This window comes from Equus caballus, chromosome 1, assembly GCF_041296265.1.
Source record: "Equus caballus isolate H_3958 breed thoroughbred chromosome 1, TB-T2T, whole genome shotgun sequence".
NCBI classification, from domain to species: Eukaryota; Metazoa; Chordata; class Mammalia; order Perissodactyla; family Equidae; genus Equus; species Equus caballus.
The window spans coordinates 114,962,068-114,975,108 of record NC_091684.1 but is presented as its reverse complement, the minus strand read 5'-3'; the positions used below and the strand labels follow the sequence as shown (position 1 = coordinate 114,975,108).

At 39.2% G+C, this 13,041-nt stretch overlaps 1 long non-coding RNA gene across 4 annotated transcripts in view; it reads left to right on the top strand.

The window, feature by feature from the left end:
* The first annotated feature begins 234 nt into the window (after positions 1-234).
* LOC138924211 (uncharacterized) overlaps positions 235-13,041 on the top strand; it is a 53,663-nt gene continuing 40,856 nt past the window's right edge. For all 4 annotated transcript variants that reach the window (XR_011438979.1, XR_011438980.1, XR_011438982.1 and 1 more), the window contains exons 1-4: positions 235-319; positions 10,675-10,864; positions 11,359-11,635; positions 12,906-12,996. This is a non-coding gene — a long non-coding RNA (uncharacterized lncRNA). The remainder of the gene's footprint in view (positions 320-10,674; positions 10,865-11,358; positions 11,636-12,905; positions 12,997-13,041) is intronic.

The following is a 13,041-nucleotide window of genomic DNA, read 5'->3' as shown; positions in this document are numbered from 1 at the left end:
GTTTTGCATTGGGGTATCAAAAGCCATTTAGAGGATTTTTAGCAGAAGGTGGGGGTGACATGATAACATTTTCATATTAACAGGAACACTGTACAGCGTGGAAAAGAGATTGCTGGGAGTCAGAAATAGAAGCCAGGAGACAAGGTCGAAGCTCTTGCAGCCTACGAGATGAGTGATGACAGGGCTTGGAATGGTGTTTGTCATGGCATCCTGGAAGAGTTTGATTCAGGATAGGGGTGTGTGAGAGAGAGCAGTAATCAGAACTACAAGGCTTCTGCCTGAGCAGTTGGGTGAGCAGAGTTGCCATCTACTGAGCCAGGTAAAACTAAGGGAAGATTGGTTTACGGGTGTGGAAAATAAGAGTTTAGTTTCACACACATTAAGTTTGACTTGATTAACAGATGCCCAAATGGAGATTCAAAGGAGGAAGCTATATATGCAAGTTTTGTTCAGAAATTGGGCTGGAGAAGAAAGTTTGGAGTCACCAGTATATATACAAAATGCTGTGAGCCCATCTGGTAAGAGAGGGACTCAGAACTTGGGGTTGACCATGACTGAGTTGCTGGTGACTTAGACATGTTTGAACTGAAGGGGTGGGCACACATCTAGCAGGATTATGTTCTAGAGAAAATCCGGAGTAGAAACAGCTAGGATAGACAACTAAATTGAGGAGTTTTGAGATAAAAGGGGACTCAGAATATGATGCCCATGGATAAAAGGGATAAAAGGAAAATTTTCTATGCTAAAAATAGGCAGTATGGAAATACAACTTAATATTATAATGATATGTAGAAAAGTCTGACAACATTTTCTGGTCATTCTGATCTGATCACAATTAAATGAAAATATGCAAAGAAAAGATCCCAAGAGAAAATACTTGCCAAGTATCAATGGTGATTTCGATATTTTGGCAGGATTACGGATGACACAAATAATTTCTTCATTCTTTCCTTTGTTTTTGTACATATACCTTATTATGGACATACACTGCTTTCAATTTTTATTAATTTTTATTAAAATGCATGAATCCATCTCCCTTTTAATAACTAAAGCCTTGCAGTTAAATTTAATTTGATCTATATTTCCAATCCTCTCTCAAAATATATTCCAGGCTCCGCCCTCAGAAATAATTACTGTTATGGGTTTGAAAAGTGTTCTTCTAATATTTTCTTATATTGAATAACTATTTGGGTACTTCTAGTATCTTAAATACAATTTTCAGCCTAGAATTTATCAGTATTTGTATCCTGTATCTGAGCAAACTTTGCTTCTCTTCGCTCACCCTATTCCTTTCATAAGCATTTTACCCCCTCAGATTAATACTGTGAAATAAATTTTACAATCAATAAAAACTTCAGTGTTTTACATGTTTATTTGTTTACAATAATTCTTGAATATCTCCCCTTCCATTTTCATCTTTGAGTAAATTTTCTTATGGTTCTTTCAGAGAAGTTGTATAAATTGTAAAGTCTCTATGTCTAAAAAACGTGTTTATTTTCTTCTTCTATCTCAAATTACAGTGTGGCTGGTTTGGCTGAGTGTAGCACGCTAGGTTCAAAACACTATTTCTCAGGACTTTATGATGCTACTGTTGCGTTCTTATATTCGGTGCCGCTGATGAGAAACCCGGTGTCAATCTGATTTCCATTCCCTTGTGAATAATCATTCTTTTTCTTCTGGTATCTTTTAAGAATATTTTTTCAGTATTAATATTCTGAAATTTCATTTTATTTTGTCTTAGTGTGAGTTTTTGGTTTGTTTTTGATTAAATTTATCTTGTTCAGTACTGTGTACTCATTCAGTTTGAGGACATATCTCATTTACGTATGTATATATGTACATATGTATTTATTATTTATGTAAGGGTTCTGGGATATTTTTTGCTACATTTTTTCAAGTAGCTCTTCTCCCTTCCTGTGTTTACTCAGTATATAAACACTTTTAGATGGATGTTAGAAATTTTGAGTCTGCCCTTAAAATATTTAGACTTTTAGTTCACACTTTTGTTTCTATTTGTCTCTATTCTGTGATCTACAAACGTTTCTCGGTTTAAATTTCCATCTTCAGTTTGCCCTTCAATACTGTCTAACTTATTATTCAGTACATATAATAACTACTTATACATGTTTCTTTATATTTATAAGTATAGTAACTATTACAGAGCATATTTTTCTTTGCAAAATCTCTATTTTTGTTCTTATTATTACCTGTATTTATTTCATCACACACCTTCTTTTTTCTTTCAATGACTGTCATCCCATTCTTTATAGCTCCAACTATTTTAAGGTTTTCTTTTTTTGTATATTTGCTCTATTACCTTTGTTATCCAGGGTATTAGTTTTTCTTATGTTCGGATTTGCTGGTTCTCTTTCACGTAAATGCCTTTCTCAAATGTCTAATAAATCTGGATTCTGTACTCAGCTTCTCTTGCACATTTGCTGGTCTGTGGAGTCTTCCTGTGATGTGAAAACCTCAGCTTGCTGCCATAGTGTGAGCTTGTTGCCTAATTTCTTCTTTATGTGATGGCTGATAGCTTTGTGTTCACTGTGAGCTTCCTATTATTTTCCAAATTTATGTATTATTAGGCTTTTTTATACCTAATTTATTAATTTCATATCTCTTGTTCATATCTTCTTTACCGATTTTATGAATCAACTCTCGGTATCTTAAAACCTTACAGAGCTGGACAAATCCTTGGGGGTAGGCAATCCCACATTGTTGCAGCCTCCACTGATTTTATGTGCTTCTGGGATTCTCTTGGTCTTTGTCTCATGATGCCAATGTGGCTGCCACAGTCTAGGCATTCCATCTTCACACTATTATCCTAAGCACGGAAGGTTGAAGTTGGAACAAACAGGGTTGTCCTTCCCAGAAACCTCCTCCTACACTTCCCTTCACACTTCCCTGGCCAGAAATGGTGACATGTGCGCTCCTCACATCAACTGAAACTGAAAAATGAACATCATCTGCCAAAAGAGAATAAGATTGTAATGAATGATTCAGGTCAACCATACCTCAGCTTCTGGGGCTGGGCAATTGCAACCCCAAATTATATTGCCAAGATTTTCTTAAGAAAAAGACGGTGCATGTGGTTTCTGGATAAACAAAGTCCCTGCCGTACTGAACACTTATCTAGTTTCTTAAAATCCTAGATTTAGAAAACACAAATGGCTCCACTTTTATAATTATTGTCTCTACTACATGCTACAGAAATAATAACATAAAAACTTGTGACTCATTTTGAAGCTATCAATGTGACTTAAAGTGAATTTCTTAACTTCGTATAATAATAATCGTTTCTTTACATAGTGAAAGAAAAAACGACTGCTTGGAGAGTGCCGGCCATAGGGAGACCTTTATAAATGGAGAAACCTAACTCTAGCCTTAAAGCTACCTCTCTTTCCAACCAGGAGGTAACATTTGCTTCAAAATTCCCCCTGGGAAGAAGAAATAGATCATCTGTGTCTGGGTCAGCCAGGGTCGAACTTATATGCCCAGCACACATGAGTCGTTCAATGAGTGTCTGTTGACTGAGTGAAGTTGGAGCAGACCTACATGTGTGCATCGTGGAGGCTATGTCTTGGCTCCAAATGGTCATAACAGCACTGCTTTCCAATGGGAGAGGTCACAAGGGAAAAGTGCTATCATTTTGATAAAATCAAGAGCAAAATTTTCTCTACAGTGAAAAATAATATAAAACAAATTAAAAGATTTTAAAAAACTTGGAGAAAATAATTTGTGCAAATATTTCAAAGTTAATGGTCTTAATATTTCAGTAAGCCATACAAATCTTTAAAAATGCAGGAATAAGTAAATGGGAAAGGGAATGAGGAGAGCAGTCAAAATAGAAGTATAGGAATAACTAAAATGAAAACTGGATTCACAAATTACTAAAGAAATGTGAAACAAAATGACAACAATATTTATGTTTGAACGTCAAAATGCAGTGCTGCTAAGGGCATGCTGAAATGGAGACACCTATTGATGAGGAGGTTATAAATTAGTGTAGCTTTTAAGAAATCTGCTTGGAATTATGAATCAAAAGGCTTGATGGTGTTTATATATTTTGATCCAGTAGTGTCCATCTTGTGTATATTTGATGGGAAACATTGAAATCCAGATCAAGTTTTACGAATAAAGCTAAAAATTATAAACAAGAGGAATCTATGAATTGGAATAATATCTAGTCTTTATATTTATGGAAACTTTTGAAAGACATAGAAAAAGCATGTTATACGAGCAAGTAAAAGATCCAGATATAAATTTTTTTTTTTTTTTCTGGTGAGGAAGATTGGCCCTGAGCTATCATCTGTTGCCAACCTTCCTTTTTTCACTTGAGGAAGATTGTGGCTGAGCTAACATCTGTGGCAGTCTTCCTCTATTTTGTGTGTGGGGTGCCACCACAACATGGCTTGATGAGTGGTGTACTGGTCCACAGTTGGGATCTGAACCTGTGAACCCCGGGCTGCTGAAGTGGAACATGAGGACTTAACCACTAAGCCACTAGGCCAGCCCCTACAATTATTTTTATAATAAAAATAAAGTATTTTATTTATGTTATAAATACTTCATAAATACTTTATACTTTACAATGCTTTATAAATATTTTAAAAATTATTTTTAAAGTATCACCTCATTATGTAAAACAGCGATTAAATCCAAAATTTTACAGAATTTCTCTCTAGGAATTTCTATGTGCTTACGTATATTTTTCTGTTGGTTCCAACATTTTCATTTTAAGGAAAGATTGCTTTGACAAACTGTAAAATCCAGACAACAACAAAAGCAAGGAAATACCTGTGTTCACCTTTGTGAACAGATTACAGGCTGTAAAATCCTTCCACACTGATTTAGTCCTCCCAATCCTGTGAGTATGAAAAAGAAAGCATTACTTTCTCTATCTTGAGTTAAGGAACACGAGGTTCGACTGTGTTAAGCAAGTTGAATGACCTCCCCAAGGTCATCTAGCTTGTATGTGGTAAGACCTCAATGTTTGTTTCTTGGTTTCTAGGTCAAGGCTCTCTCCACTCGTCGAGATGGTTCTTTCCTTTGTATGAAGTGTGTAATTTATTTCTTGGAGACTTCATTGTAGACTATTTGGGTTTGGTGGATTATCTGAATCCCTTTTCCGGGTTCCAAGTAAACACTCCTGAATACTTCTAGGAGTGCTTCCTGTAACATAGCTCAGATGGGGTTTTCTGTGACAAAATAACATAGAGAACATGAAATCAGTCTACAGGACCAGGTCTGTGTGTCAACACAGAGGAACGCTCTGGGTTGGTGCCCACGCTGGAATCCACTGAGAGGCCGTTTTGGCAATGTGGAGAAAAGTAACCCAGTGCAGGTCAGGAACACTTTCTTTCTGTCACCAGGACCTAAACATCTGTGTGCTCTATTTTTTCTAAAACTGGGAAAACTTCCCTTCATCTAGCATTCTGGGATGGCATGAAAATGAGCCACACTTTTTACCTAAAGTTTCCTCTTCAAAACAAAAACACCTGTGCATGCTATTAAATATAAATTTATTAAAGCAATTGTTTCCACTTGGTCTTTATCATCTAATGAGTACTATATTTGTACGTGTCCTCTGGGACTATTAGTCCTTGTGTAATATATTAATTCAAGAAAATCTAATCATAATAAGTATTGTTACATAGTCATAAAATACTAGGAAAAAACCCTGAAGAATCATGATTTGAAAAAGCTTTTGCCATATTTTATAAAATAAGAAAAAACATAAATAATGAGCAACAATTCTGAATTTAGTCAATCTTTATTACTTTTACTTGAAAATCTTTTTTAAAAATTAGGGGCTGGCCCCATGGCTGAGTAGTTATAGTTCCATGTGCTCCACTTCAGTGGCCCGGGTTTGTGAGTTCGGATCCCAGGTGTGGACCTCCTCCACTCATCCGCCTTGCTGTGGAGGTGACCCACACACAGATGTTAGCTCAGGGCCAATCTTCCTCAAGGAAAAAAAAAAAAAAACGAGGTAGATTGGCAATGGATGTTAGCTCAGGGTGAATATTCCTCACAAAAACAACAAAAAAAAAAGAAAAACAAACAAAACAAAATTTTATTAGAGTGGCTCATTCCTACCTCTTTTGAGCCACTGAGAAAGTAAGTCCTTCTTTCACAGTAAGGCCAATGGTAAAATACCTCAGTGGTCCAGCCCTATCAGACTGCTTTCCAATCCCCAAAACAATATAAATTTTACCTGTCTGGGAACTTACTCTTGCCTTTGTCCAGAATGTCCATCTTTTGCTTGCCCACATGGGATCCTTCTAACTACCTTCCACGCTCTAGCACAGGGTTGATTCCTCCCTGGAGACTTCATGATCACCCCTTGATCATACCTCATAGCACTTAACAAAGAGCTCATTTAGTGCAATTATCTCAAAGTATTATAGTTATTTGTATACACAACTGTTTTCCCCACTGCTCGTGCATTCTTGGGAGGTATGGACACTACTCAGACATCCTTATTGCTAAGGATGTAGTAAGCATTCAAAAACGTTGACTTGATAAAAGTGAACAAAAACAGCCTGTCACATTCTGGTGGGCTCCTCAAAGGGTTTTCTCTCATATAGCATGAGAATATATTACAGGAAAATATTTCAAAATACGGATGTGAATATGGTTGGGTTTTTTTCTGTATTCAAAGGAGACTCGAAGTGGAAATTGATTCAGATTGTATACTCCAAGTTAAAACGAACCTCTTTTGTCTTTAATAGCAAGTGGAGCAATATAATTTTTGTTTTTACAAAAGCCTACAGACAACTGTAAAAAACATCAGTAATGCGTAAGGTATACATACTGTTGGTACATATCTAAACAATTCTGACCTAATCCTTGTGCCCAGCAATGGCTGACATTGGAATCACCTGGGAGCCACGTAAAACACTGATGCCTGGGCCCCACCAATTGGCTGGAGGTATGGTGAGGTTTTTAAAACTTCCCCAGTTAAGTCTAATGTGCAGGTTGATAAGCTCTGCTTTACAAGAAAATAGCTTCCAAATGCCATACATACCACACCTGGAAACAAAATGGACTTGGTTGATAAATTAGTTCTTAACTTCTTGTGAATCCTTAAATCTTTTCATGAATCATGGGATTGAACCTGAGAAGTACATCATCTGCCTGTGAATCAAGCCCCCCTATATGAGATAAATCCTTTTCTTACTCCTGCGTGTTGGGTCACTAGCACACCAGTGGACCCAAAGCACAGAGCTGGAGAGCCAGCATGGACTGCTAATGATCATTATTACAGAAATATGAGAAGCTGTGGTAGTTTTCCCTTTCCATAAATTCCTTTTAAATAGTAACTTCCATATTCTTCATGGATGGACTGTAGATAATTATCTAGAGACTCAAAAATTAATCATTTCCTATGTATGGATTGAAAAAAAATCCATTTGAGAAACAGCTTCCTGCCTGCCTGAAGCCAAATAACCAATAGATATTGCAATGAAAAGAATGCAAAGACATATCCAGTGACGATTTTAAACAGCAGCAAGTGACCCGTATATTGTTATTGTACACAGCTGTTTTATCACACACACACACACACACACACGCACACACACAAATAAATCACAATTAAACAACTTTGAGAACAAAGAATTTGAATCAGACCAGAATTAACTTTTCCTGCAAAATCCAGATATGTGTTTTGCTTATACTTACAACAAGCCGTGATTCCCACGTGAAAGGTATCAATCAATTTCCTTTTCCTGTCAATCACGTGTGCGGTGCAGAGTCCTGGTATGTTGGGTCACGACCTTCATCCTGGATATGAGCCAAAAGCCGCCAGTAATTTGACTGGTGTAATTATTTAGACTGTTTCTAATAAGCCTAAAAATGTGATGTTAACATTTTTCACATGTTTGTAGGCTTCTGGCCTTCAAGTTATCCTCAGCATACCATGGTACACTTTTCTTTAGTTATATTGGAGTAAACTATAATTTTTAAATGAGAGTTGATCATTGGACACTACCTCGTCTACAGGACCATAACATATTATTTCTTTAGAATTTTGATACAGGTCACACTTTTGAGAATAATCGAAATCCATGCAACATAAATTTACTGAGCATTTACTATGTGCTGGGTGAGGAGAATTAAAAGAAAAAGGTCCACAAAGTAGATGAACTGACAAAAGTCAGTTAAAGTGGTTGGTAAAGACACATGGTTTAAATTCCAGGTCAATGAACTAACAAGTATGTGACTTTTGGATATTTTATGAGTGTAGAGACTAGGAAACTGAGGCACACAGCTAGCATGCAGCAGAACTGATATCTAGACCTAGGAAGATTGAATCTAGACACTATTCCCAGCCACTGTGAGATCCTGGTTCTGGGGTCTGAGCTGACTGCTTAGTTTAAACAAAGAAGAATGTCAAATGCCATTTTGAGGTGGGAACATATGGGGAGATACATCTCTCTCTATCTATCTGTCTATCTACCTATCCATCCACAGATATATAGCTATAATAGAATTCAGCAGTGCAGCAAGTATGGAAAGAATCCTATGGCCTTAGTCGGAGCCAATGAGTCCTTATCATGTCTTTAAAGAAGCACATCTTCGGGATCAATTTTCCCATACCAGAGATCCCAGGAGAATGAGATAAGCTGGTGCTTCTGAATTGACTCTGTGGAGCCAGGTCCCCATGAAAAACATCCTTCAGGATCAGCATTCCCGACTGACCAGGAGTCACGTTGCTGAGAATCACATGGGTAAATAGCCTCAGCCAGCAACAAGCAGCATAAAACAAGGCATCAAACGTTATTAGGATCCATTCCTTGCAGTTGAAGGAGTTGGATTCAGTTCCAAATCATTTATTGAGTAGAAACTGAAAAAATGCCAATCTGTGTGTGATGGTTCCTTTTAAGTGTCAACTAGAAAGAGCCATGGGGTGCCAAGATTGAACATTATTTCTGGGTGTGTCTGCGAGGGTGTTTCCGGATGAGATGAGCATTTGAATCGCAGACTCAGTGAAGTAAATCACCTACCCCACTGTGGGTGGGCATCATCCAACCCCTTGAGGGCCTGAATAGAGCAAAAGGAGGAAGGAGGAATTTGCCCGTTTTTTCTGCTGCGCTGCTTGAGTAGGACATCTTAGCTCGTCCTCTCCTGCCCTTACGCTGGGACTAACATGGTTGGCTCCTCTGGTTCTCAGGCCTTCATGCTCACTGAGTTTCACCACTGACTTTCCCGGGTCTCCAGCTTGCAGACGGCCGATCGGGGGCCTTTTCAACCTCCATAATCACATGAGCCAATTCCTCATAATAAATATCTTTTAATATCCTCTTGGTTCTCTTTCTCTGGAGAGCCCTGATGAATATGCTGGGTATGCAAGGGTGAATGAAAAAGGACCCCTGCCCTTTAGCTGCTTCATTTAGTAGAAGGGGCCAATGCATGGACAGGTAACGTGGTTCAGGTGGGATACCTCTGCTGCAAGAAGCTCAGGAGCTAAGTGAAGGCATCTGGCGGGGAGATGGTGCCAAAAGTTGATTTTCTTATTCAGTTCAGTTCACAAAATATGGACATCCTATTGAAATACAAAAAGAGAACAAGGCAGATGAAGTTACCATCCTCTTTATGTCCTTTTGTAAAATCCTTTAGCAGAGTAGAATGACCAATTAAGAAATATATATGTATGCAGTTTAAGGATGAGTGGTTTTCTTGGTTAACATCCTGGCTCATCCGCTTTCTAGCCATGTTATTTGAGCATGTAAATTTAACTTATCTGTGACTCAATTTCTCCATTTCTAAAGTGGATCTAACGAAAGTGTCTAAGTCATAGATATATTATGGGGACAAAGTAGGAAAATAGTAAAGCTTTTAAGTATAGTGCCCAAAAAACAATTACAGTTCAATAATTAAAAATTTTTATTTATTGTTTTATTATTATTGTGGTCAAATGGAAATGTCTTTCGAGGACATAAACACAAAAATGGAAAATATACCAGCTATTCGTCTTCTCTCTGAGCAGGCTGAGAAAGGTTAGGGAATTTCTACAATCTGGTTCCAAAGCTGAAAAAAATAGGGCTCATGCAGAAAACTGCCTGCCTCAAAAGGTCATCTTTGGCCTAACCTATGCCCCGCCTCCCTTATTTATTTCCCCTGCTGAAATCTATCAGGTACGATTTCTGTAGGGTGAGAGTCTAAGTTCAGAAAACAATCTTCGGGCCTGAAACAAAAATGCAAGATAGCAGAAGGTTGAGACTGTTGTTTCCAGCAACTGCAGGAACTGAAAACACATTTGGCTTCATATTTCAGTTTTTGAACCTAAAGCTGATACCAGAGGCAATTAAGTTTCCTTGCCCCTTGAGTTCGAATATTTCACATTTATCTGCAGAATTGAGTGAGGTGACCTAATTGTACCTCTGCTTTTCACAAGAAGAACTTATCTTCTTGACTGACAGGATGGTGCTTTTTAGGCACGGGCCTTCTGTTTAATAATTCAGTAATTAGATGCGCCGCTCTCAGCTGCAAAATTCCTAACAGCTTTTCAATGACAACATATCGGAGGTTTTTGTGGTCCTCCAATGTCTCTCTTAGATGTCTTAAACAGGAAGGACAGAGATATGTGAGAGCCTCACTCAGGTGTGTGCAAACCCAGGTGTGGAGGCGGCTGTGGGTTTATGGCCGATGCCTTCATTTCCTCTCTTTCAGATCCTATTAGGCAGCAGAGCCCAGGCATGGCCTGAGAAAGTGGGAAAGAGCAAAAGTAAAGTGCCTCATCATTCGTGCACTCTGATTCTGCCTGAGACGTTAGCCTGGGGCTCATTCAGTGAGCATCACGTTGCTAGAGATGAGCGAAGATATCTCAGCACGCTATTGTGCAAAGTCTGCCTACATAAAGGTATGTGCTTTGTTTTGAATCTCAAAAAATTTTTTTTGCAAGTAATTTATATATTTTTTCCTGGAGGAAACCTCCAAAAGAAACAAAGAAAGGTGAAAGGTGCCAACAGCAGCATGCTAATTAGCAAATACACCCCAGCCACTTTGCATCAGCCAACTTAGGCACATTATGTTTTATGTCTTTGTTCATTGGCAAGAACTTCCAGCAGCCTAATAATTCACTCTCAGACCTGCTTTATCAAGAAGACACTGTGTTTTAGAAACTATAAAAGATCATTTAGAGCAGTAACAAATTACTGCTTTTAATAAAATGCTTTTTTTCGCTCAATAGGATACTGTAAAAAAAATACTCTATAGAGAAGTAGTCTATAGAAAAGGAACATTTTTATCTTTGAGAAAATAATACTGAGAAAAATGATAATGTAGTAATGACTCATAGTATAAAAGGGGTATAAAAGGCTCCTTTTCTGACATCTCTCTCTGTTGTTTCCCCAGCGGCCTGCCTCATCATTCCTTCACAGGCTCCTCTTTCTCCAAGCTCTCTCCTTGATGCTGGGTTCCACAGAGATCAGTGCTCCGCCGTTTGCTCTTCTCGCTCTCCACACTGTCCCCAAGGTGGCCCAAGCCGTTGGTTTCAAAAACGTTGACACATATCAGAACCTTTCCTCAGGATGCTTTCTACCCAAACAGATCCCGGACCACCACCCCTGACCTGCTGAGTGAGAACCACCGGGGCTGAACCCAGGAATCCATGCTTTCAGAACTTTTCCAGGTGATGCTAGATCTGAGAATCTAGTTGTAATCTGCTGCATCATGTAAGCTGCTGATGGCTGTAATGGTCTGGTATTTTTACCTCTAACTTCTTTCTCCCTTCAGCCTAAGGCATGGCTATCTAAATTGCCTGATGAATGTTTATGTCTGGATGTCACTCAGACTCTTCACGTGGGCACACCCATAAGTAGTTTCTCCCTTTGCGTTCATTGAGTGACTGTTTTGCATCCAAGTGGCAAACGATTCCCTAGACACCTCTCTCTCCCTCACCCTCCGTTTAGTCTTCAAAGCCTAAGACATGCCCCCTTGACTCCACTTTCCTCTCCCCATCCTGGTGGAGGGTCTCCTTAAGGTCAGCTTGGACTAGAGAAAATGACTAGGTCCAAAGCTGGGAACATGAAGCGAAGTACCTGCCGCTTCTGGTTTGAGCTGCCTCCTCCTCGTAGCTGCAATTTCTATTTTCCTTCCACTGTGGACTCTGGACCTAACATCTGGGACATGGGATTCCTGTCCCCTGAAAGGACTCAAATAACATCTTAGCCTTAGATCTGTGCCCTCTTAATTACTCCCAGTTCCTCCCACTCCGGGGACCTCTCCCTTTCTGTTTATCAGGGACTTCCCTTTGGTTTCAATGGCTTACAGTAAACCTCTGTGATCAGCCCTCGAGCTCTGCCAGGCCTATGTGGAAGGATGTATTTTGGAATTTAAAAATCTTTTATTTGCTCAACAAAGCTAGGCTTTTAAGGCCATGGACTTAAAAAAAAAAAGCTAGTGTGAAATTCAAGCTGAGCAATGACTTCTTTGTCCTAGATGGCATTTGCCATCCCCCTGAAACAATTAATGCCATTGATCCCATGGGTGAGAAACCTCAGGGCAAAGTGATTGAAAGGGAAGGAAAAATACATTGTTTTCAGTATCACCCGCCCCTGTGCCCCCACGTTCTCCCCCTGTCAGACCTTTGCACCTTTGAAAAGCACATTTGTTCTCCGGGAAGTGCTCTCCTCTCCTCCTCCCGGGAAGGGGGGTGTCAGTTTTCTGTGTGGAGCTGTCCCAGTGAAGGACAGCTCGCCCACCCTCTGAGATTGTGCTGAGTCCCGTGGAGGTTGAGTAGACGCCATCTTTAATGGTGCAGGACAGAAAGAACCTCCCTGAAATGAACGGTGGGTCGTCGTCACCCACAGGAGGCACAAGGAGGGTGGCAAAGAAAATTCCTACTGCCTGGGTTTAAGGAACATTGGGCATCCATCACGTGTGGGTTTGTATTTGTACAGCTGGCCTCTACCCATTGGAATTTCAGTCCCTGTATCCGCACCTGTTGGCTGTAACTAGAAAAGAGGAGAAGCAGAGACGTAGATGGCTGAGGTGAAGCTGCATGTTTTTGTTTTGTTTTGCTTTTTCAAAGAAGCC